We start from the raw sequence: 14045 nt of genomic DNA on the forward strand, positions 1-14045 counted from the left end.
TACCTACTCTTGTTGAAGCCCACACATACTATGTTAGTGTTGCCAACACATATCATGGTGTTTCCTGACCCTATGGCCTTTGTATACACTTTTCCCTATGCTTCTTTGCCTGCTAACCAATCAATCTTTAAGCATCAGCAGCTAGTCACCTGTTCTCTATAACAGTTTTTGTAGCTATTGATCCAGTTAGGATCATCAATGATGAGCTCCAATTTGTTCTACACATGCATTCACTCTAGCATAAGGATCTTCAACCTGGGGTCAGTGAATGAATTCTTAGCATACAAAATATATAAAGAGCTTATAAATCCCAAAACCTCAAAAACAAATAATCTAGTTAAAAATGGGCAGAAGACATGAACAGGCATTTTTCCAAAGAAGATATACAGATGGCCAAGAGACACATGAAAAGATACCCAACACCACTCATCATCAGGCAAATGCAAATCAAAACCATAATGAGCTATCACCTCACATCTGTCAGAATGGCTAAAATTAACAACACAGGAAACAACAATGTTGGCAAGGATATGGAGGAATGGGAACCCTCTTACACTGTTGGTGGGAATGCGAACTGGTGCAGCTACCCTGGAAAACAGTATGGTGGTTTCTCAAAAAGTTAAAAATAGAACTACCCTACTAAGATCCAGCAAATGCACTAGTAGGTATTTACCCAAAGGATACAAAAATGCTGATCCAAAGGGGCACCTACACCCTGATGTTTATAGTAGCATTATCAACAAGAGCCAAATTACGGGAAGAGCCCAAATGTCCATCAACTAATGAATAAAGAAGATGTGGAATATATATACATACAATGGAATATGACTCAGCCATTAAAAAGAAGGAAATCTTGCCATTTGCAATGATATGGATAGAACCAGAGAGTATTATGCTAATAAAAATAAGTCAGAGAAAGACAAATACCATATGATTTCACTCATATGTGGAATTTAAGAAATAAAACAAATGAGCATAGGGGATAAAAAAAAGAGGAAAATCAGAAAATAGACTCTTAACTATAGAGAACAAACTGAGGGTTGCTGAAGGGGAGGTGGGCAGAGGGGATAGGTCAAATGGGTGATGTATATTAAGGAGGGAACATGCGATGAGCAGTGGGTATTGTATGTAAGTGGTGAATCACTAAACTCTACACCCGAAACTAATATTACACTGTATTTAAATGAAATTTCAATAAAACTTGAAGAAAGAAAAAAAGAATAATAAAATGACTTCATCTTTATTTTCTTTCAACTATGAGCATAAACAACAAATCAGAGCAGTGTTATCAATACCTGTAAGATTTTATCACTAATAAAACCACAGATATTTACATGTAGCATCACGAGTAATGACTGTAATATTATTTGTAACTATTATTTCCACTACTAAAAGTATTCTTCAAAGTAATTGATTTTCTTTTCAATTCCATGTATTTTATTTCAGGCATTTACAAATACATGATTTTGAAAACAGTCCGTAGTTTTCACCGGATTGCCAAATGGACTAATGGCATAAAACATACTTAAGGACTCTTGACAGTATGCTCTCTCTTCCATTAACCTATGAGGCAAAATCATACTGTACATTTAAGAATAAAGTTTGGAATACGACACGGCAATGTGAAAATTATAGCCGCACTATTTCTATGTAAGGTAAGAGGTTTTTTTACAGAGAGCACTCTGGAAATTTCTGGAATTTTTTTTTATTGTTAACTAACGTTTAGGGGCACTAATGGCATAAGATGGGTTTGGCCAGGGATTTGGACACCTTACCATCTACTGGACAGCCTGCATGATTTGAAATGATACAAAAGTATTAATTAAGATGCAAAATCCATTGAAGATCACCTCAGTTTGAGATTTTATTTTTTATATAAAAGCATCAACTCTTTTGCACATTTTAAGATATTGAAATTTCCAGTGCACCTGGGTGACTCATTCAGTTAAGCATCAGACTCCAGCACAGGTCACCATCTCATGGTTTGTAAATTTGAGGCTCATGGTCAGGTGCAGAGCCTGACTGGGACTCTCTCTCTCTCTGCTCCTCCCCTACTAGCAACCTCTCTCTCTCAAATTACATCAACTTTTTTTTAATGTTTATTTTAATTTTTGACAGAGAGACAGACAGACAGACAGACAGACAGAAAGATATACCATGAGTGGAGGAGGGGCAGAAAGAGAGGGATACAGAGAAGCCGAAGCAGGCTCCAGGCTCTGAGCTGTCAGCACAGAGCTTGACATGGGGCTTGAATCCATGAACTGAGAGATCATGACCTGAGCTGAAGTCGGATGGTTAACCGACTGAGCCACCCAGGTGCCCCAAAATATATAAACTTTAAAAAAAGTTTTAAAATTTCCTAGAAAACAGCTAGTATGTAAATCACTAAAGGCCAAGTTTATTGTTGTTGCTGTTCTGAACTTTACCAAGAGTTGTTTTCTGCTTTGAGAAATTGTATTACCGGTGTCAAAATCACTTCAAGTATTTGAATCAAAGTATTTGTATCAGTCTGCAGTTGAAATAGTCACATATATGCTAATTCTACCAACAGATGAAAGCATACATCTACTACATTATGTGTTCCAGGGTACTTGTGTCCGATCCTTATATATTAAAATACATTTTTCTTTATATCATAGTTGGAATATTATGCTTATTTTTTGACATTATATTGATAAAATTGCATATTATTTTGTTTCAACATAAAAATGTCATCATGAATTATATCATATAAAAGGGGTCATTAGGACTAATACTGTTGAGAACTACTAACTACTTCTACCTGACTTATGAACCTCACTTTATTTATCTATAAAAAGGGGGTGATAATACCTATCTTAGAAGATATTTTTGGAAATTAAAATAATATTCTATAACAGCTAGTACAGTGACAGACACTTAAGTGTTTGTTCTATAGTTGGCACTAATATAATGTCCTTATTTCATGAGTTATTTTTGAAGTTAGTACCTATGTTCATTAATATCTATATTCTTGACATGGTTTCTAGCATGCATCTAGCATTAAAAAACATATTCATTACAGATCTGCAAAGTTTTGCCAAAATAAAATGCTATTATACTTGAAGGAAAAATAATGTCATCCTTCTTAGATCATTTTTATCAAAGAAATTCTCTAATTTTGATAACTATTTTCCTATAATAATATGGTGTAAATAACAGGAAAAGAAGAAGAAGAATTAAATCAATGAAACTGTATCTACTGCAACTAACAAAACCACTTTCAACCACCCAGAACAGTTGGAAGAGATGATAGCACAGGTGTGGCCTATTCACTCAGGATCCCAGAGATAACACAAAGAAAATAAACAAAGAAAATCACAAAGAAAATAAAGTCAATGTAGGAAAAAAAAAAAGTAAAAAACAACCCAGCTCCCAACCCATTTGTCTCATTCTTAGAAAAACAAAAGAAAACTTAGAATATCAGTAAAAATAGTTATCATTGCCATAAACTTAAAACTCAAGATGTTACCAAGGCAGAAAGAAATCCTTCTTGTCACCTTTTGATAAAATAAATCTCAGAGTTCACATACATCCTAGGAAACAGACATCAAATATAATTTTTACCTGCAAATAATAGGCACGATAAATAGCAAACTCTGGATAATAAAGATTGGTAAACATTTCTATTTATTTAAATTTCTATTATTATTTAACAAGATCAAAACATCCTGTCTTGTTTCTAGGAATAAATTTTTGAGGCCCTAGGCTTTGTTATAAATTTAAGGTAAAGATTTTTAGCTTATTATATATATACAACACACACAAAAAATAATCCATATACAAGAGTAATAACACATATATGTGTATACAAATAAACACACATGTATAACTTTTCTTTTTCCTTGTACATACTTCATAAATGTATACGTATACATATATATTTTGTTTTTCTAAGTGTGTATGTGTGTACAAAGATGCCAAGTGGAGAGACAACACTGTAATATCTTTATTTTCAAATTCCTATTTAGAAATAGCTTCTCTGTTTTGTACCAGATGTAAGTACACCTTCTAAATGATTGCTCACATTTCCATTATTTTCTCCATTAATTTAGTTTGTATTTTCTATTATAACATCAAGAGTTCAACATTCCCTCACCCCATATACCCAAGTGCTCATTCACCCATTTAGCAGTTATTTATTGAGTACCTTTTAATCTACAGACACAAGTGAGACTTCGTGAGGTTAATTCACCCAACCATACTCTTCCTTTCTTAATGTCAAAATGAATTGCATGTGATATTAATGGATTCAGAACAAATATAATCAGTGATGGGCCCCTATTCTTGTGATTTTGCTGAAAGGAATTTAAATATCTCTGTGTCTCATTGATTCTATTTTTTCCATTTTTTAATTAAGGAGACCTTTAAATTTAGAATAATTATAAATTGAGAGAAAAGTTGCAAAGAGAATACAGACAGCTCTGCATGTCCCCCAGACAGATTCCTCTATTATTAACATCTTACACTACTAATATTGTTTCCATTTTTTTTCTCAGGAAGACATGCCAGTTCCTACTTTATCTTTCCCAGAGTTTTTTTTAAAGAATATTAAAAAATAAACAATGTTTGCTATTATGGTTTGGGTTTAAGCCATCAGAAACTTACATTTTAATCTCCGCAGAGTAAAGACTGGTGGGATTACCGTTGCAAATGCTGGAAATAAGAGGAGGATTTTGCAATGCATATAAAATCAGAGATTTAGTTTAAGGCAGTGTGGCAAAGAATCATCACAGATGGATGCTTGGCATCTCTGAATATGCGCTTTCCATTTTGACTACATTCCTCCTTTATGTTCCTCATCTTCTCAAGAAAGACTGAAGCTAGATAACTCATATTCCTAGATTCCTCTGTAGCTATGACCCAGATATTTGACCCGCATTCCAGCAAGATCCGAACTCAAAATTGAACAAAGTGAAGCAGTGGCTGTCTTCTGAGGATTTGCTCTTTTGGAAACAGAGGTGGTGGGGCTTTAATATTTTGACATAGAGTTTCTGGTGTTTAGTTATGAGGAGCAAAAGTACTGGTTAAAGATGGCAATGTTGTTTTCTCCAAAGGAACCCTATGATATAATTGGACATTGTTTCTCTACAGTAGCTTCAAAAGCAGGCACTTGACCTCTCCAAAAGCCTTGAGCAACTTAACAATGTAAGAAATAATCTTTCTTCTTCATAAACTAGTGTGAACTCTGTTGCTTGCAAAAGAATACTGAGTAATGTAGTAATTTTTAAACAATGAAGGGAGCTTCAATAACAGAGATTGTGTGGAATTGGTCATGGAGAACATGATGGGGACAGACAGTGAAGATTTAATGACCTCAGTCTGGAAAGCCAATTCATTTTGAAATGCAGTAGCAAAACAACCAGTCAAATTGATGCTTGCTATGCCCTGGAACTCTGACGACATGGCAAGCAAAGCTTTTTTATTACATGAGTGGTAGAAATAAAATTTAGAATGTCTCCTTGTGCTTATTAAATTTTGCTGCTTTCAAAATGCACTACAGTGGAGGTGCACTCAAACTAAATCTAGACAGTCTGTAAGCAGAGATGCCAAGAAGCAGAGCTATGCCCAAAGAGGCTCACTCTGCTTGTGTCCTGCAATATAAATTGAGGAGATCATAATTTGGAACCCTGCAAGGTTGAGAAAAGCCAGCTGCTTCTGTATATAAAAATGTGATGCGTATTTAACAAGCAGGGGTCTCTAAGCGCAACTTCAGAAAGATAAAACTGCTGTCTCTGGGCTTTTCAAACACTTTCCTTCCGGAGGTCTCTGAGTGACAGTGAAGAGAATTGAGAGGCAAAGCTGAGATTCCTGGTGTTGCATTCTCACCCTGGCATACTTACTGTTTTGCATAGGGTGAGGCAGCAGCTATCAGGTTAAGAGAAAGGAATTAGAGCAGAGGAGCCAGTAGTGAAGAGTTAAAATTTCCAGACTTATGTGGTTACTCGTAAAATTGTGCTGAAACCCATCTTCTGGAATCCTGGTAAATATTTTCCAGGGAAGAGTATTGCCAAATGTGCCTCAGCCTGGCTATAGCTGTACTTAAAGCAAATGCGTTGCTCTTCATATCATCATCATGATCGTCATGATAATGATTATCATCATCATCTAAAGTTTCACTGATTTTTATGTCATCCTCATGCAAGACCCCTGCTAATCTTCTCTGTATTGTTCTGATTTTAGTATATGTGCTGCTAAAATGAGCACTTTTTAATTGTTTTTAGAGCCCACTTTCATTTGCTTTCAAATTTCCATAGTACCTGCTTAGAGTATAGGCATTGACAAATTGGACAAGGAAGGTGTCCCCAAATGTAGAACCAATAACCTGGAGGAAAATGGATGAAAGAAATTCATCTGGAAAGTACAAGGGCCTGCCAGATTGGTTAGCCAAGCACTACTTCCAACACTAGGATCACCAAGTCCTGAGTGTACCTGGCTAGTAGGACTCTGTATTTGCTGATGTACCAACAAAGGTCTTATCTTTCCTACTTTCCCTATTACTGAATGAGACTTCTAAATTAGTATTACCTTATCTCCTTTTCTCACCACTAGAATACATTGGTAATTTTGGAGGACGAGAACTTTAATTTGTAAGACGTAGCATCACAAAGGTCCAAACCTGGAGCTGACGGAGAGACTACCCAGACATCATGGACTTCAAGTTAACTGCAGAAACTGGATACAATTTTGGGATTGCCTACTTGGGAAGGGTGAGGATGAATTCATTTTATTCAAATTAAATAAAGAGATAGAAAGGTTGTATATAAATGTTAAATAGTCAAAGAGGTAGAAGGTGGCAGATACTATAAACATGTTCACTCAACAACCTTTCAACCCCTCCTTTTCTTTTTCTACCTTTATGCAAGTACTTCAGCCTCCCTAGTCACTGGAAATGACCACTTAACATAGTCCTTTTAATCCAATATAAGCCCAAGTCTTCTGGTCTTGTCTATTATATTTTCTTCTTTTATTATTCTGGAATGTGGATATAGAATAGCTTTCACTAAAGATGTTAAAACAAAAAAATGGATAAGCTTTGTTCTTTGATGGAATATAATTCAGTTACTGTATTAGCCCTCAAATCCCTGTACCTGGAATTCCTACTGCATGAAATAAACCACTTTTTACTAAGCTACAGTTGTGGTTTAATGTAAAAGTAAATGAAATTCTAATCAAATTAAGTAGGAAAATTATTTTAAAAAACTATAAAGTTCATTTTTGCTTGATTGCCTCGGATACAATTTAAAACAATTAATTTTTATACTTGCTGTGTTTTATGCCATTTCTTAACTACTTAATGTGTTTCCCAAACTCTGATTTTTATGAAAACACAAAGTTTTGCATTTAAGATGGGAAATGACAGGCTCACATAAGAAAACAAAATTTGACAGCAAGAGAAATATCTTTACATACAAGAAAAAAAAATCTGTCACATATAATAGAAAAACCATAGTCTGATTAAATCTTTCTCCACTAGACCATATCCAACCTGATTATTTATCTAACCCAGACTTCTAGTTTAGTTTACCAGTTTGTGAATTTGGCTTTTTTATCAGGAAAGAATAAGATATTTTACTGTACAAACACTTGAAAAATAAAATGAATAGTGTTAGAGCCATTTGCTTTGTGGTTTTCCTTTAACTAAAAATAATTCCCTTCTTAAAGAGTGGATGATATGTCTAATTTTATGGTTTTTCATTGTTAAAGACTGGTTTTGTTTCCATGGGAATACAATATTTTATTTCTTCCCAAATTAAAGGAAAACATATCCCCCCCCGGGACTCAGAATTTTTGTGTGTGTCTGTGTTTTTGTTTTTGTTTTTAAATATATGAAATTTATTGTAAAATTGGTTTCTATACAACACCCAGTGTTCATCCCAAAAGATGCCCTCTTCAATACCCATCACCCACCCTCCCCTCCCTTCCACCCCCCATCAGCCTCAGTTTGTTCAGTTTTTAAGAGTCTCTTATGGTTTGGCTCCCCCACTCTAACCTCTATTTTGCATGTGTGTGTGTGTGTGTGTGTGTGTGTGTGTGTGTGTGTGTGTCTGTGTTTTGTTTTTAATTCATAGGTACCATATCTCTGTAGAGCCAATCAATGTTTTGCCAATTTTTTTTTGGCTGCCATCCAAATGACTAATTTCTTTATAATTATTTATTCCAATTTTGCAAATGGTTTCAGTGCAAATATGTTTAGATTTAGAGTTTCCTGTAGATGGCCCAATATCCATCTCTAATGGCTAAAGCAAAACAAAAACAAAAACAAAACCCACTCCTTACTCAAATTATCAGAGTTTAACCCATTCTGAGAAAACCTGCTTTACCTACACAGATGCCCATGATTTTATAAAGTCAATAAAGCCTAAATTCAATGCAAAGAAAAACACACCCTTGCTCAAGTAATCATACTTTGATGGGAAGTCATTACTAATGTAGTTTATCAGCAAATAGTTGTTAAACGGAAACCACACCTATAATGGCACTGGATCTAATGAAGAAAGTAAAATACACATCTCGAGGCAATTATATCACATAAAAAGCCAACAGGAAGTGATGTTACATTAAAAATCATGTCTATTAAAATTATATAAAACTATAGCCATACCTTTTAAGTGTAGCAAATGAGATTTCTATAATATTTTAAATGGTATTGTACTGAGTTTGGTTAATAGAAACATTTAATAAAAGAGACTAAATATATATGAGTAAATATGTGTGGGCGTATGCACTAACAAGTTATAAGGGTATATATTAAAATGTAGGTGGAAGAATTCATAAAAATTTGTATTTTATTTTCATATTTATCTCTTACAATCAACAAAAGTGTACTTTAAAATATCTAGTAATTGTAAATAATCCCACTTCAACTCAGGCTGGAAGGCAGAACATTGGCTGAGAAAATCATCAGCCAGAAACCAGCAAGAGCCATCCCGAGGCAAAGCAGCAGCAGCCTTTTAAACAGTAATTAAATTCTCTAGTTACAGCTTAATTCCTTAAACCCTGACCCACCAAATGGAAATAATGTGAGACACTCAGTGTTCACATTTCCTTTTAGTGATTTATTATGAATTATGTAGCCCACTTTCACTGCAATACTGATGTCTCATTTGTTACTGAAGGAAGATCCCAACCCTATTACCTCTGAAGTGTATTATAGCATAGGAACAAGTTCAAAACCCAGGGACAGTGCATAGCGACTTTTCTCACCTGCATTTATTAAGGACAAGTTATGGGTATCAGGATCAAAATAACAGCCCCTAATATTTTACTCTGAAGTTTTCATGAGTTTTTTCTTTGTAGTAATAGAGCATTGGAGATCCATTCTATAAATTAATGACAAAGCAGATGACAAAAAATAACAAGAAATGAATTATATTCTTAGTGGCACTTCCAAAAAAGGACAGGAGGTGAAGAGGGATTCATGCACTGGCTGAAAGAGCCCTTGAAATGTCACAGATCGCAGAACCAAAAGGCAAAGGATTACCTGGTAAGATACACCCATTTGCCTGCCCTACCTTCAAGCCTCACAATTAGATCATAAATACCTCAAAGTCTTGTATTCTAATTTTATATCTAGTGTTTTCTCCACAGATACTATATTGCAGAATAAAATTATTTTGATAGCTAGCTTAAGAATTATCAAATACTATTAAAATTTTGCATTAATTAATCAAAACTAATGATGTTAAGATAATAAAAGAAGGGCACTACTGGGTGGCTCAGTGGTTAAGCATCCCACTCTTGATGCTCAGGTCACGTTCTTGGAGTTTGTGGGTTTGAGCCCCACACCTGGCTCTGTGCTGACAGCATGGAGCCTGCTTGGGATTCTCCCTCCCTCTCTCCTTCTCTCTTTCTCTGCCCCTTTCCTACTAATTCTGTCTCTCAAAAATAAATAAATAAATGAATAAATAGATAGACAGATAGATAAAATAAAAGGATAATAAAGGCAAAAAAAACTTTAGACAAATACGTTACTGCCCATTTTGCTGTGGAAAGAGAGATTAGGAAGACAGAGATCAGAAAATAGAAAGATATATATGATATGTATATGTGGAGGCTGAAAGTATAAACTAGTAAAAACAAAGAGTAAAATTGTGATATTCAGGGACTGAGTTTGGGAGAGTAAGAGAGGTTTTGTTTAAGGGTACAAACTTGTAACTAGTAGATAAATGAGTCCTGGAGAGCTAATGCATGGTAGACTGAATACAGACAACATTACAATCATCAAATGTACTTAGAGACTAGATCATAATTATTCCCACCACAAAAAAAGAAATAACTATGTGATATGACAGAGGCACTAACACCATATTAGTAATATTACAATATATAAATGTATGAAATTAAGGTATTATACACCTTAAATTCACATAATGTGTTTTTTAAAATTTATTTAAATGTAAGCAGGTTAACATACAGTGTAGTATTGGTTTCAGGAGTAGAACCCAGTGATTCATAACTTATATGTCACACTCAGTGCTCATCTCTACAAGTGCCCTCCTTAATCCCCATCACCCATTTATCCCAACCCCACCCAATACCCCACCAGCACCCCTCAGTTTGTTCTCTGTATTTACGAGTCTCTTGTGGTTTGCCTCTCTATTTGCTTTATCTTATTTTTCCTTCCCTTCCCCTATGTTCATCTGTTGTGTTTCTTCAATTCCACATATGAGTGAAATCATATATTTTTCTTTCCCTGCCTGACTTATTTTGCTTAGCATAGTACACTCTAGATCCATCCACATTGTTGCAAACGGCAAGATTTCATTCTTTTTGATCCCAAACCAGATAAAAACCCCACTAAAAATAAGAATTTCAGGCCAATATCCCTCATGAAACTGGATGCAAAAATTCTCAACAAGATACTAGCAAATCACATTCAACTGTACATTAAAACAATTATTCACTCAGATCAAGTGGGATTTATTCCTGGGCTACAGGACTTGTTCAATATTCTCAAATCCATTAGTGAGACACACCACATTAATAAAAGAAAGGATAAGGACCATATTATCCTTTCAATAAATACAGAAAAAGCACTTGACAAAATACAGCAACTTTTCTTGATAAAAACCCTCAAGAAAGGAAGGATAGAAGGAACATAGCTCAACATCATAAATCCATACAATGTTACACCTCAAATGTATTTCAAGTAAAAATAGCAGGTATAGGGGTGCCTGGGTGGCACAGTCGGTTAAGCGTCCGACTTCAGCCAGGTCCCGATCTCACGGTCTGTGAGTTTGAGCCCCGCGTCGGGCTCTGGGCTGATGGCTCAGAGCCTGGAGCCTGTTTCCGATTCTGTGTCTCTCTCTCTCTGCCCCTCCCCCGTTCATGCTCTGTCTCTCTCTGTCCCAAAAATAAATAAACGTTGAAAAAAAAAATTAAAAAAATAGCAGGTATAAAACTGGAGGCCCAAATGGCACTCTCAAAAATAGGAGAAATGTTTATGTGCATAAGAATGTGTATCTAAGATGGGTGTGGTTTCTACTCACCATTTTTTGGTGCACCATGTATTTTTCCAAGCTCACTTTATTGTTTTTCTTAGGACAAGTATCTCCTTTCCCTACTCCTGTACCTGATAAACATTTACCTGTCTTTCAAAACTCAGATGAAATATCATCTGTGAATGAAACTTCCCTGAGAGTTTCTGTGGCTTTTTATTTTCTCATATTTTAATCCCTCATACCTGTAGCAAATAGATACTCAAAATTGCTTACTGGAGAAAGAAAAAAAAAAAGAAATATCACAGAGTTCCTGTTTCTCCACATTCTCACCAACAATTATTAGTTCTGGTCTTTTTTATTTGCCATTCTGACAGGTGCAAGGTATATCTCATTGTGGATTTGATTTACATTTCCCTGATGATTAGTGATGCTGAGCACCTTTGCATGGGTCTATTGGCTATCTGTGTATTTTCTTTGGAAAATTGTCCATTTAATTCCTCTGACCATTTTTTAACATAATTGTTTGTGGGGTTTGCAGTTGAGTTTTATAAGTTCTTTATCTATTTTGGATATTAACCCCTTATCATATATATCATTTGCAAATACCTTCTCCTATTCAGTAGGTTGCTTTTGTTTATAGTTTCCCTTACAATGCAAAAGCTTTTTCTTCTGTGTTGTTAACTATGTGGAGAAAAGGGACACTGTTGGTGGGAATGTAAATTGGTATAGCCACTGTGGAAAACAGTATGGAGGTTCCTCAAAAAATTAAAAATAGAAATACGCTACTATCTAATAATTCCACTACTTGGTGTTTACCCAAAGAAAACAAACACAAATTCAAAAAGATACATGACCCCTATGTTCACTGCTGCCTTATTTATAATAGCCAAGATACGAAAGCAACCAAAGTGTCCACTGATAGATGAATGGGTAAAAGAAGATGTACACACACATATCACAATGGAATATTACACAATCCTTAAAAAGGACGAGATCATGCCACTTGAGATAACATGGATAGATGCTATGTAGATATGTAGATAACATGGATAGAGATAACATGGATAGATGCTATGTAGATAACATGGATAGGAGGGTATTACACCAAGCGAAATAAATCCGACTGAGAAAGACAAATACCGTATGGTTTCACACATATGTGGAGTCTAAATATCAAATGAACAAACAAATGGTAAGAATCAGACCTATAAAGAAAGAAAAGTGATGGCTACTAGAGGAAAGGGTTGTGGGAAGATAGGCAAAATGGGTGAAGGGGAGTGGAACATACAGGCATCCACTTATGGAAGGAGTAAGTCATGGGAATAAAAAGCACAGCATAGGGAATATAGTCAGTAATGTTGTAATAGTGTTGCATGGTGACACATGATGGCAACATTTCCAGTGAGCACAGCATAACACACAGAGTTGTTGAATCACTATGGTATACACTTGGAACTAAGGCACCATTGTGTGTCAACTATACTTAAATAAATAAAATATCAGTTAAGAGTAATCATACTCTTGTGATAGCTCATTAAACATTACAGATATATTCATGTTTAAATTTGTGGCACAATTATGTAGTTGAAATCGAAACATTTGTTTGAAGTTAGAAATAAAGTCCACTTTAGATGTGTGCTTGACATTTATTTGCCATTTGAATACAGACATTATCTTCCCAAGTCTGACTTTAAGTGGTGACATGCATTTTTTTCTTAAACTTACTTCTCCCTGAAATAAAGAAGCTGTATGTCAACGACTTGTAAAGCAAAATACAATACAACTATAAAGGTCCTGGAAGAGTGTATGTTGCCACTGTTTTGTGGTTATCTTATTATAGCTCCAATACCCCAAGGTCTGTGATGCAGAGAAGTTATGCCATTTTCATTTTACTTTCAAGGCCAAAGTGTATTAGGCTTGATGGAATAATAAAAAAGGCTTGGAAAAATATCTACCTGATACAAATTTCATTTGAGCCACTTACTAGAAATATGATTTGGATCAAATTATGCAGTTACATTGAGTCTCCATATCCAATCTATAAAGTTAGAATATCAATAATTATCTGTTAAAGATGATTATTTACATAACACTTAGAATGATATTGGGCATTTAGTAGGTTTTTAAGTACAGCTAAGGAATGAATGCAGCTACTTTTATGACTCAAACATATAAATATCATTTGCCTCTAACAGAGAAGAACAAGCTACTGCAGATACAGGAAACAGGAAAAAATATAATTAGTCTGGTTATCAGAATAGGAAATTTATTAAATAATCAATGTATACTAATGCAATAAAATCTTATTCAACTAACAGCTCAGAGACCAGAGCCAGCTTTGGATTCTGTGTCTCCCTCTCTCTCTGCCCCTCCCCAACTTGTACTCTGTCTCTCTCTCTCTCTCAAAAATAAATAAATAAACAAACAAATAAATAAATAAAACATTTTTAAAAATTAAAAAGATTGAGCATCCTTTTACCAATTGTCACTGCAATGAGCATAATTCATGTTATTATATATTTGTATTCAGTGCATTATTTATTAAATGTCTGAAAAGGTGGAAAAAAAAGTAATAAAAAGTAC

At 34.8% G+C, this 14045-nt stretch overlaps 1 protein-coding gene and 1 non-coding gene across 2 annotated transcripts in view; both read right to left on the reverse strand.

The window, feature by feature from the left end:
* Nucleotides 1–14045, reverse strand: part of UNC13C (unc-13 homolog C) — a 606187-nt gene that overhangs the window by 308104 nt on the left and 284038 nt on the right. The gene's annotated exons all lie outside the window — the stretch shown is intronic.
* On the reverse strand, nt 6119–6225 carry LOC125169166 (U6 spliceosomal RNA). The gene has a single exon (XR_007153498.1). It is a non-coding gene; the product is annotated as a U6 spliceosomal RNA (small nuclear RNA).

This window comes from Prionailurus viverrinus, chromosome B3, assembly GCF_022837055.1.
Source record: "Prionailurus viverrinus isolate Anna chromosome B3, UM_Priviv_1.0, whole genome shotgun sequence".
Lineage (NCBI taxonomy): Eukaryota > Metazoa > Chordata > Mammalia > Carnivora > Felidae > Prionailurus > Prionailurus viverrinus.